Source organism: Capricornis sumatraensis, chromosome 9 (assembly GCF_032405125.1).
Source record: "Capricornis sumatraensis isolate serow.1 chromosome 9, serow.2, whole genome shotgun sequence".
Lineage (NCBI taxonomy): Eukaryota > Metazoa > Chordata > Mammalia > Artiodactyla > Bovidae > Capricornis > Capricornis sumatraensis.
In genome coordinates, this window is record NC_091077.1 from 66,058,122 (window position 1) to 66,069,391 (window position 11,270).

Consider the following 11,270-nt stretch of genomic DNA (forward strand, 5'->3'; position numbering starts at 1 on the left):
CCTGCCTTTTATGATAGAAGCTCAGAGGGAAAAGAAGAGTAATACTTAATTTTGGCAAATAACTTACCCAGTTTTGTCACAGCTGTCTTCTTGATGCTACTATTAATTATCGATAGCATTATGTATGGCTTTTTACCATTCTGCTGGTCAATTCCCCATCTATAAGATGGGGACAGAGCATTCATCTTATGGGGCTATTGTGAGGATAAAAATGCAATCATCCATAGCCTAGGAAAAGTTTTTTGTTGATTTTTTTGGGGGAGAACCTTAAACCCACTTTCACAGCTTAAGAACCATTGTGTGCGTGTGCATGGTTATTTTGTGCTGTATCAGGCAAATATTGATTCAGAAGACAGCATTCCCATGGTAATTTGAACAAAGAAAGTTTATCGTAAGGAATTACTGACTATTGTGGGAGATTAGGGGGTTTGCCTTGTGGCTCAGCTGGTAAATAATCCGCCTGCAAATGTGGGATACCTGGGTTCAATCCCTGGTTTGGGAAGATCCTCTGGAGAAGGGAAAGGCTACCTACTTTATTCTGGCCTGGAGAATCCCATGGACTGGGGTTGCAAAGAGTCAGACATGACTGAGTGACTTTCACCTTCATTTTCACTTTCAGGGGAATGAGAGATTGCTTGGTAGGAGTAAAGGGAGCCCTGAAGAAGGTAGGAACATTAGATACGAGGAACAACCACTACCCTAGGGCTGAGCTAGTGTTTGAGTAAGAGCCCCCCCTGCACCTCCTGCCTGAGAGCCAGACCTTGCTGGTGAGGACACGGCTGTGACTCAGTGAACGGCAGAGATGTTGCTGTGGTGCTGTGCTGGCAAAACTTGCTAGAAATCAGCCTCTGGCATGGGTAGGCAGTGCCCCCTTTCTGGTGCTGGAGAGAGCTGTCACAGCGAGGTATCTCCCTGGAAGCATTCTGCTGTAGGACTTCTCAAGTGCTACTGGCCACTGTGGGCTACAGTAGGCTAGAATTCAGGAAGCTGCCTGCACTGCAGGAGCTGGGGAAGCTGATGCTCTGCAGTCAGCTGGAGATGGGAGAATCTGTGCATACTGTGCAAGTCAGAGGCTGGAGCAGGAACTGAGCATGGGGCAGCCACCCCAGCTGCAGAAGCCTGCCCAGTAAGCAAGCCAAGAAAACCCCCTTCCTGCTCAAATGTCTCATCAGCTCCCTCTGCTGACAAAGTGTGACAACATGCTGACTAGGAGATGAACACAAAGGCTCCAACTTAGTCTTCACAGAATGGGTAATGAGGAGTGATTTTGCAAATGAAATGCAATAAAAACACCCTGGGATGAGGTCTCCTTGAGTAATCCACAGTAGTAACTAATGCTTAGCACTCCCTACTAAATACTTGCTTTTCCCTTTTGTGTTTAAGCTTATAATAACTTCTCTTTATGAGCTAATAGGTACTGCAGACTGTGTAATCCCTCACTAGAATGAGCCCCCATAGTAACAAAATATGGGTAGTGCCACAATAATAAATTTATTAAGCCAGAAAAAGAATTTTTTGGCTGTATTACTTAGTTGCTGCTGCTGCTGCTGCTGCTAAGTCGCTTCAGTCGTGTCCGACTCTGTGCGACCCCATAGATGGGAGCCGACCAGGCTCCCTCGTTCCTGGGATTCTCCAGGCAAGAACACTGGAGTGGGTTGCCATTTCTTTCTCCAATGCATGAAAATGAAAAGTGAAAGTGAAGTCGCTTGGTCATGTCCGACTCTTCGCGACCCCATGGACTGCAGCCTACCAGGCTCCTCTGTCCATGGGATTTTCCAGGCAAGAGTACTGGAGTGGGGTGCCATTGCCTTCTCCGGTAGGTATTACTTATAACATTCCTTTAGGATGGTCTTTGTTAGAGGTACAAACAATAGGATACTCCAGCTCACAGGTATTTTTGTAATCTGATAATAGCCTTTCAACCTTTCATCTTTTTGTGTGGGCTTCTGTTTTGCATTGTTTGGAATGAATTAAAGGCATTAAATGAAAAGGAGAAGCAAATTAAGTTTATTCTTTGGACAATGTGGAGCCAATGAGAATTTTGGGTGGAATTGTGATGTGGTTGAAGAAATTCTGACAGAAGGTCAGCACCATACTTGGCTTGTGCAAAGTGCTTAATAAATGGTGGCTACTTGGCCTGTTCCTGATGTGGCTGTCCTCTGTGTCCTCTGAGTGATGAGTGGTCACCCTCTGACAGAGGTCACAAAAGAGGCCAGGTAGAAATAATTGGAAACAAAAATCAACCTAGTTCCCCTGCTGCCCCACCCGCATACTCCTCTCCTGCAGCATCAACTAAATACAGCTAGATATTAATAGAAGAGGGGAGGACACAGTGAGTTCCTTGGTCCAGGCTCTGCCTTTAGCCTCTAGAGCTCATTTACGAGTCTAATTAGACCAGAAATACCTTAGTCATTGACCCAGGAGTAGAGGTGGGAAGAGAGGGCATGATTAATTTAATGCCTGGAAATGAGGGGGAGACAGACAGTGCCACCCAAGGTCAGTGAGCAGCTGTGAACATCTTTTCATCTCTTCATAAGTCACTTCACTGTGCTTCCAAATGACGTTTTAAAAAGTGGAAACACCAGTGAGCATTTATTATTTACAAGTTTTTATTGAAAGCCTCGTTGCATATGAGGTTCTGTATAAGGTCACAGATGGAGATCCTATAGCTTCTAGGTCAGAGCTGAGGTCTTGAAGGAGTGTTAGGAGGCCCACAGACTGACTTATGCTGAGATGTGTATCGTAGGTGTCATTATAGCGTAACTGGGATCTGATGCCACCAACCCATGAAAAACACCTTCTCCATGCTTAACTGTGACCTCTTTGTGCTTAAATCCAAAGGATCTGATGTCTGCCTTTGTTTTACTTGACTTCTCAGCAGTCTCTTCTTGAATCCTCTCTGAGTGTTCCTTCTGCTTCTTAGGCTTCTTACATGTCTTCTCTCTGACACCTTTCCCCTGTGTATCCTGTGTATCTTTTAACTATTTGTATTCATCTTGGACTTTCTCTGCCTCTGGCTATATATTTTTTTCTGGGTTGATGTAATCTCTTTACAGTTTGGTGATGATACCCAAATTGAAAACTTAAGTCCATTTCATTTTCTTCAGCTTCAGACCTGTTTACCTAACTATAACTAACTGGACATCATGCCTTGAAACACTCACAGGCATTTCCCGTGCAGCTCGTTCTACTCTAATCCCCCATCTGTGGTAAGTGGTACTCCCACTCAAATAGTTGTCCAAGCCAGAAACCTCACAACCCTTGACATTCACTCTCCACCTTCACCTAATCAGTGGCTGATCATGCTGATTCTGTCTCCTTCAGTTCAGTTAAGTTCAGTTGCTCAGTCGTGTCTGACTCTTTGCGACCCCATGAATCGCAGCACGCCAGGCCTCCCTGTCCATCACCATCTCCCGGAGTTCACTCAGACTCACGTCCATCGAGTCAGTGATGCCATCCAACCATCTCATCCTCTGTCGTCCCCTTCTCCTCCTGCCCCAATCCTTCCCAGCATCAAAGTCTTTTCCAATGAGTCAACCCTTCACATGAGGTGGCCAAAGTACTGGAGTTTCAGCTTTAGCATCATTCCTTCCAAAGAACACCCAGGGCTGATCTCCTTCAGAATGGACTGGTTGGATCTCCTTGCAGTCCAAGGGACTCTCAAGAGTCTTCTCCAACACCACAGGTCAAAAGCATCAATTCTTTGGCACTCAGCCTTCTTCACAGTCCAACTCTCACATCCATAAATGACTACTGGAAAAACCATAGCCTTGACTAGACAGACCTTAGTCAGCAAAGTAGTGTCTCTGCTTTTGAATATGCTATCTAGGTTGGTCATAACTTTTCTTTTAAGAGCTCTTAAATGAACTACTCTTTACATCACCATGGAACTGTATCACTGAGGGCCACCGTTATCTTTCTTCTTCATTATTACAACAGCTTGACTTAACTCATAGAAATGTTTTGCCATTTGCCAAAAGCATCATGTATAGCTCTACAGTTCTTCAGTGGCTCCCTGCTGTCCCGGGATCAAGTCCTGGCACTTGCGTGCGGTCTACAAGCCTCTTTATGAGTGGATCTGTTTCCTTTTCTAGCCTTTTCTCTCATTGCTCCAGCACCTCTTTGAGTCCTCTGTTCAGCTATATTGAACCACATCAGTTCATTGAGCATACCATTCTCTGTGCTAAAATCTGGGCCTCTGTTTCTCTGCTTCATTTGGATAACTCTCACTTCTCCTAAAGGACTCAACTTAGATGTATTTCCTCCAGGAAATCTTGACCCCCACCAGGACTTGATGTGATCACATATGTGGATCCCATAACACCCTGTATTTACCCTTGTCGTGTTGATCATGAAAGTGAAAGTGTTAGTTGCTCAGCCATGTCCAACGCTTTGCAGCCCCATGGACTGTAGCCCACCAGGCTCTTCTGTCCGTGGAATTCTCCTGGCAAGAACACTGGAGTGGATAGCCATCCCCTTCTCCAGGGGATCTTCCTGGTCCAGGGATCGAACCCGGGTCTCCTGCATTGCAGGCAGATTCTTTACCATTTGGGCCACCAGGGTAGCCATCATGTTGATCATGGGTTCTCTTAGTAACTGTGATCGCCCTCAGCACCATATAATTTACAGAATCATTGAGAAACTGAACTGTTTTTGTTATGCCTCCTTGATCCAAGGGCCTGGGTGATGTTGCATCTCAAAGGAATAAGTACTGACTGAATTTTAGACAGTTTGTCATCCTCAAGAGGACTGTGTCTTCCACAGTAGTGGGGTACCTCAGTTACTGTATCTACACAACTGCTATTGTAAGCAATGGAGAAATTATTAGGAGATATTAAAAAACATGTTCTGTTAATGCAACTCCATTACCTAATTCAGGGGCTTTGTTTCAGGCCTCTTCTAGCTGCTTTTTCTAGTGGGTTCTTGACATATTATGTGGTACAAACCCATCTGCTAGTGTTAGAAAAGGGGGAAGGCAGTAGAGGTGGCTTCAGAACAAACTGGACCAAAAGTTTGAAGTATCATCAGAACTGACCTCTCTTTTAATTTTATTTTCTGTTTGCTTCTCTTTGTTCATTTGATTCTCTACTCCTGTTTTTTTCATTGTCTGATAAAGGAAAGTTCAGACTTAAATTGTCCAAGGTTAGTTACCATATAGGAAAGAAAGAAGCCATTGGGTCCCACCCTCTTCCCTGATGTAGTAAACATATCAAGGAAGAACCCTCGCTGGCTTGCCTGAGTCACGTGACTCTGGCTTGGGCCAATCAAGGATCATGTGCCTAATCTTTTTGGTTAGACAGAGACGTGTTTCACAGAAAAGTCGATGGAATCAGGAAGTGAAGACCAGAAACCTTGGTGGGAAACATGGTGATTGAAAGGGACGTCTATGTTTAAGATTTTACCGTCCCCCTACAGATTCATTTCTCTGCTAAAGGAACAGGTTAAAGACACAGGATTCTGCCAAATTAAATGACTGGAGAATGGTAATAATTGCCAAAGCGGAATTGCTGTCTAAACCTATGTTTTTCTGAATACCTTTCTGTGTCACCCACTCTGATCTTTTACAAAATTGACTAGCTTCTCCTTATGAGAAGACAGAGGAATGATTTCTTCCTGCTATATTCAATTGAGTGTCATATTCTTTTTTACGGGAACACTGTAATGAAGCATGTATTATCTTCAGGGCGAAGGAATCACCCCAGGTGTCTAAATGTTGTGGGTAAGTTGTGGGGTTCAAATCTTGCTGCCATGAATAACAGGATGGGGTTACTTACTTTGAAACTACTTCCTGATTCACTTTTGATGTGGGAAAGTTCACGCTGACCTCTCTCTTGCCTGGTTACTTGGTTTGTAGGTGATGAAGTGGTTTTGGCAGATGATAGATGAGTACTGTGACAAGACAGTGGAGGCCAATACTATCCTTTAAAGTGATTGAAGACTGCAGGATTTGAAGGCTCTGCCTAAATTTCATTCACAATTCTTGTGTTATTTTTGAGTCACACCTTATTGTCCCCCTGCACCTATAAAAAATAGAGCTTTAGCAATTCTAATGTTTACAATGGAGTTTAAGATGCTCACATGAGTATTACAATCAATTACTTATTACAACTAGCACCAAGTATTGAAAATGTTTAATTTGAATTGGCTGTATGTTACTTTGAACAAAATTTACAGAGATAAAGATATTGGTGATAATAACTGACAATGATGTTGATAGTTGATATAGAAATTACTGCTACTTTTACTTTCTACTGTCTTTTTGAGATAAGTGCCTTAACCTATAGGATCCCTGTGGGAACTCAGCCATGAGAATTTGCTTTTCAGATGTCTAGTTACTGAGGACATAATTGACTGACGGTCCCAGCTGCTGTGTTCTGAAATCCACCAGTGACTTCTTGCCAACTGCATGCTTCCCTTGGGCTACTCTAAGCCAGCTGGAGAGTTGGAGGGTTACTTAGGAATCAGTGGGAGACAGTGGACTCCTTGATGTCCTTGCTAAAAGTTTCTTAGACATGCATTCTAGGCTATGACCCTTCCACCCAACCTTTCTTCCTTTTCTTTTCTTCACTTGGCGTCAGTATCTGCATCCCAGTCTGATGGTTCTCCCAGCCTCTCCTAAGTCCTTCCCCATTTTGTCTGACACATGTTTCCTCTAATAAGCCCATTTCTTACAAATTGTGATAAAATGCATAGCATAAGGTAAAATTTGCCATTTAAACAAAACACACAATTCAGTGGCATTAGTTATCCTCACCATGCTGTACAACCACCACCACTGTCCATTTCCAATTTTTTTCATCACCCAGAACAGAGACTCTTTGCCCATTGAGCAGTATTCTCCATTTGAATAAATTCCTTACTCATTTAATTATGACTTGCCATCTGCTCCTCAGAGTACCTTGATCAATAAACTCTTACGAAGATTAAATGAGATTTTCAAGGCAGATACTGTCTTTCTATTCCAGATGCGGACACTGAGGCTCTGAGGGGTTGAGGACACCAAGGTTCGGAGGGTTGACTAACTTGCAGTAGGTCACACGGCTAGTCAACGTTTGAGTCAGATGTGTGATTCCAAATTTCATGTTCTTGAATGTTGCCTTCTGATAACAATTGATCCAGATATGAGCCTCAGAAAACCAAGGGCTGCAATGGGGAGGAGGCAAACGGGGTCAGCTGGGAATATACTTCCATGATCTGAGAGGCTCTGCCTAGGAGCAAGCCTCCAGAGACAATGGTCCTCCTGCCCCATCCTGTTCCAGTTTACACTGCTCCTTCCTCATAGCTGTGGCTTACAATCTAGGGGCATGGTGCCAAGTCCTTCATATCCATTACTTCATTAGTTCATATGGAAACCTTTGCTTCTGCATTCCTTTCCTTTCCTGATAAGCAACTGTTGGAATCTGCCCTTTGGAACTTAGGGAAGGTCAAGGAAGCTGAATGTAGCCTATTTCCTATGAACAGTATATGGGGAACCTAGAAAGGATTTGTACCTGGGAGAGCCCCACAGGGTCCTGCTCCATTTCAGGTTCTCTAGGTACTTGTTTGGCAGTAGAATGAAAATCATTGAACAGGTGATTCTGATGTTGGGCCAACTTGTGTATTCACAGATGTGGCTCAGGCTCTCAACTTTATTTATGAACAGATTGATGAAATATTGCTTGCTAGATGGCATATAGCAAATTATTGGTGGTCTGGGGAAACCTCAGGGGCCTTATGTATCAGTCCAGTATTCTCTTCACAATTTAATACTTCTTTGAGCAGAGTGACCATTTCATGCATACCTGGTTGAACCTACCAGTCATTGGCTTGTGTTTGTGGTAATTTAATCCCAATAGTTATAGAGCCTCTGCTCTATGACTCTGAGCTTCTTAAGGGCAGGGGATATGTCTGTTCATCATTTTATCCCTAGCACCTAGCACTGCTGCTGCTGCTGCTGCTAAGTCACTTCAGTCATGTCCAACTCTGTGCGACCCCACAGACGGCAGCCCACCAGGCTCCCCTATCCCTGGGATTCTCCAGGCAAGAACACTGTGCTTGGCAAATGAAAAATGCTCAGTAAATGAATAACACTGAGAAGTCATGAGTCAAATTTTGGTCATACTACAATTTCTCTCACTGAAAATGAATGAAATATACATCAGTATAAGGGTCTGTGAGATCCAGGAGATTTTTCAGGCTATGGCTACTTTGAGGGTTAAAGTCACAGGATCTGTAGTCAAATATATCCGAATTTATGTCTGGTGGTGTGATACTGAGCAAGATTTCATTCAAATGTGTCTCTGTTTTCCTCATCCATGAGATGGGGCATAATAGTAGGTGCCACACAGGGCTTGGCTTTAAGGATTAAATATGATAAGCATTTATAAAGAGTTTAGTTTAATGTCTCAAAATATGGTAAATGCTTAGTAATTACTGATTTTCTTATTTCTTTGGATTAAGTACATGGACATAGGAAACTGTTAGCAGAGGGAAGCCCCCCATTAGATTTAGGTCCTAGAGAATAACTTGGAGAGGAAAGAGAGTATATAGATTGAGACATTTGGGAAAGATTTCTTAGGGGAGGAAGTGCCTGATACAGTTTCAGGGGAGAACTGAGATTTTCCCGGATTGGAGAGAGAAGTCCAGGGGATACTAAAGGCCTGAACTGAGGCATGATGGCCTGACCACACCTGACAGTCTTGGAAAACAAGAAAGGGGATGACTTTCCCGTTGTGAGGACAATGAGGGGACATCCCTGGCTAGCGGGTGGGGATGTTGCTAGGCAGAGACTTGAAGTCATTGTGTGGAGGGAGGCCTCAGAGGCCTCCCCCTGGAGGGGACTGTCAAGCACCAGTAGGCTTGACCAGTAGGCTGTAAGCACCAGTAGGAAAACTCCTTAGCAGTTTCCTTTGACCTAAGAGTACAGTGTGGTTTTCACCTCATCAAAACTGGAAGAGGGTTTTCTCTCAAAATGGCCTTGTTCTTGAAGGTACTGTCTGAATAAGGAATGACCAGCATATTTCAAAAGGATGATTCAGCCCTCGTAAGGATTTTCTTGTTCCCCTTCCCTCCCTCCAGACACTGTGGATTTACCCTGCAGGCTTAGGAGGAGGAGGTCTAGAAATAGTGAGGCTCATAATATGAATCATATATTCAAGGCCTATCAGCTGCTCTTCACAGTGAAGACGTGGATGCTCAAGGCTGTTTTTGAGAGATGGACGTCTTTGTGCCTCTCCAGAGCTCGTCAGCAAATGCCACCTCTAGTTCCTGGGATTCACATGCTTGACACAGCGCTGGTTATGCATTCCTCAGCCCTCTTTATAGGTGCTCTCCTTCAGTCTCGGTGCTTTGCTGTGCGCTGGGGGATGGTATCATTGAAGTGGGGGAATCTGTCAGTGGCAGAGGAATATGCTTCTCTGCCTTTGTGTATTTTATGTGTGGATGCTTTCTCAGGATGGCTCATGCTACCCATCAGTTCCTGACATTGTCATACAGCCCCCTCCCCCCCCCCCAAAGACTTATGTGTACATAGTGTGTTATACTAATTTAAAAAGCTTTTTAGGGATTTGTTTCTTTCCGGTCAGTGAGCGTGAATACAAGTTGGAGGAGTGAGTGCCTCCTGTCCATGCATGCTCAGCTGTGTCTGACTCTTTGTGACCCTGTGGACTGTAGCCCACCAGGCTCCTCTGTGACCCTATGGACTGTAGCCCACCAGGCTCCTCTGTCCATGGGATTCTCCAGGTAGGAATACTTGAGTGGCTTGCCATTTCCTCCTCCAGGGGATCTTCCCAACCCAGGAACTGAACCGGCATCTCCTGTGTCTCCTGCATTGACAGGCAGATTCTTTTACCACTAAGCCCCCTGGGAAGCCTGAATGCCTCCTATCCATCACTTATATCCATTTTCCCCAGAACTGTGGAATGATAAGCCTTAAGAGGAAGTGAAGTGATCTTTCAGTTTATCTCTCTGCTGTCACTAGGATTAGCTGGAGGGGATCCATAAAACAAAACTGGGCTGAGGATCTGCTCAGCACCACATCAGCTCTCTGCTTGATGCTGGGGATGTAGAGGAACACAAGACATCAGTTAGAAATTGAGCCCTCACTCACAGATGAGTGGTGGAAAACTGTAAACCATCCAAATGAAAATAGCAGTGGACAGCAAGAGCTCTAATAGAGTAGAGCTTAGTGAATGTGGCAGCCTAATTCCCATGCCTATCTTTTTTTTTTTTCCTATCACAGTGTTACAAAAACATCTTTCATTTTTTCTTTTTATTAGCCCACATTTTTATTCATAACAATGACAGGATACACTGTAAAACATTCCCCCTTTCTGGTAAATTTATCTGAGCATGCCTTCATTTCTTCATATCCTAAGCTGGAAAACAGATCTGTTTCCTTTACTTTGTTCTTTGAGCATTGACAGTATGAATGAAATTTAGGTCACTCTAGAATTTTCCTTGGTAATAATAATCCTATGAGTCTGGACAGAATTTTATCTCCTCCCACCCCAGGTCACTTTTCCTGGTGATGACTCAGAACAGACACTTGACAAATGTTATCGTGTCCAGCAGGGGAAGCAAAGTACAGATGGATTAGTCTCTAGCCCTGTGCTCTGCATGCCAGGGTCATGACCAAGGTTGATGAGGATTTAAAACACTCACATGCCTCTCACACAGAGAGCGGTCATAAGAAGCCAAGGCTGGGGATCAGAACAACCTGGTTTGGAATTACTTCTCTTGACTCTTACCACTTCTATCGCATATGGGCAATTATCCACCTTTACTAAGATTCCATTTTCTCATCTACAAAATAGAATAATGCTATGTTTGTACCTTTACTTTGAAGATGCAATGCCGAAAGTAACCAAAGCATTTAATACAGTGACAGACGTGGTAAAGACTCTTTTAAAAGTGTGTTCTCAGTCGTGTCCAACTCTCTGCAGCTTCATGGACTGTAGTCTGCCAGGCTCCTCTCTCCATGGGATTCTCCAGGCAAGACTACTGGAATAGGTTGCCATTTCCTCTTCCGGGGATCATTCCAACTCAGGGATCGAACCCGCATCTCCTGCATCTTCCTGCATTGGCAAATGGACCTTTAAAAGTAGCTTGTAATTGTGTTGAGAAACAGAAGGACTTCCCTGGTGGCTCAGATGGTAAAGTGTCAGTCTACAATGTGGGAGACCCCAGTTCAATCCCTGGCTCAGGAAGATCCCCTGGAGAAGGAAATGGCAACCCACTCCAGTACTCTTGCCTGGAAAATCCCATGGACAGAGGAGCGTGGTAGGCTACAG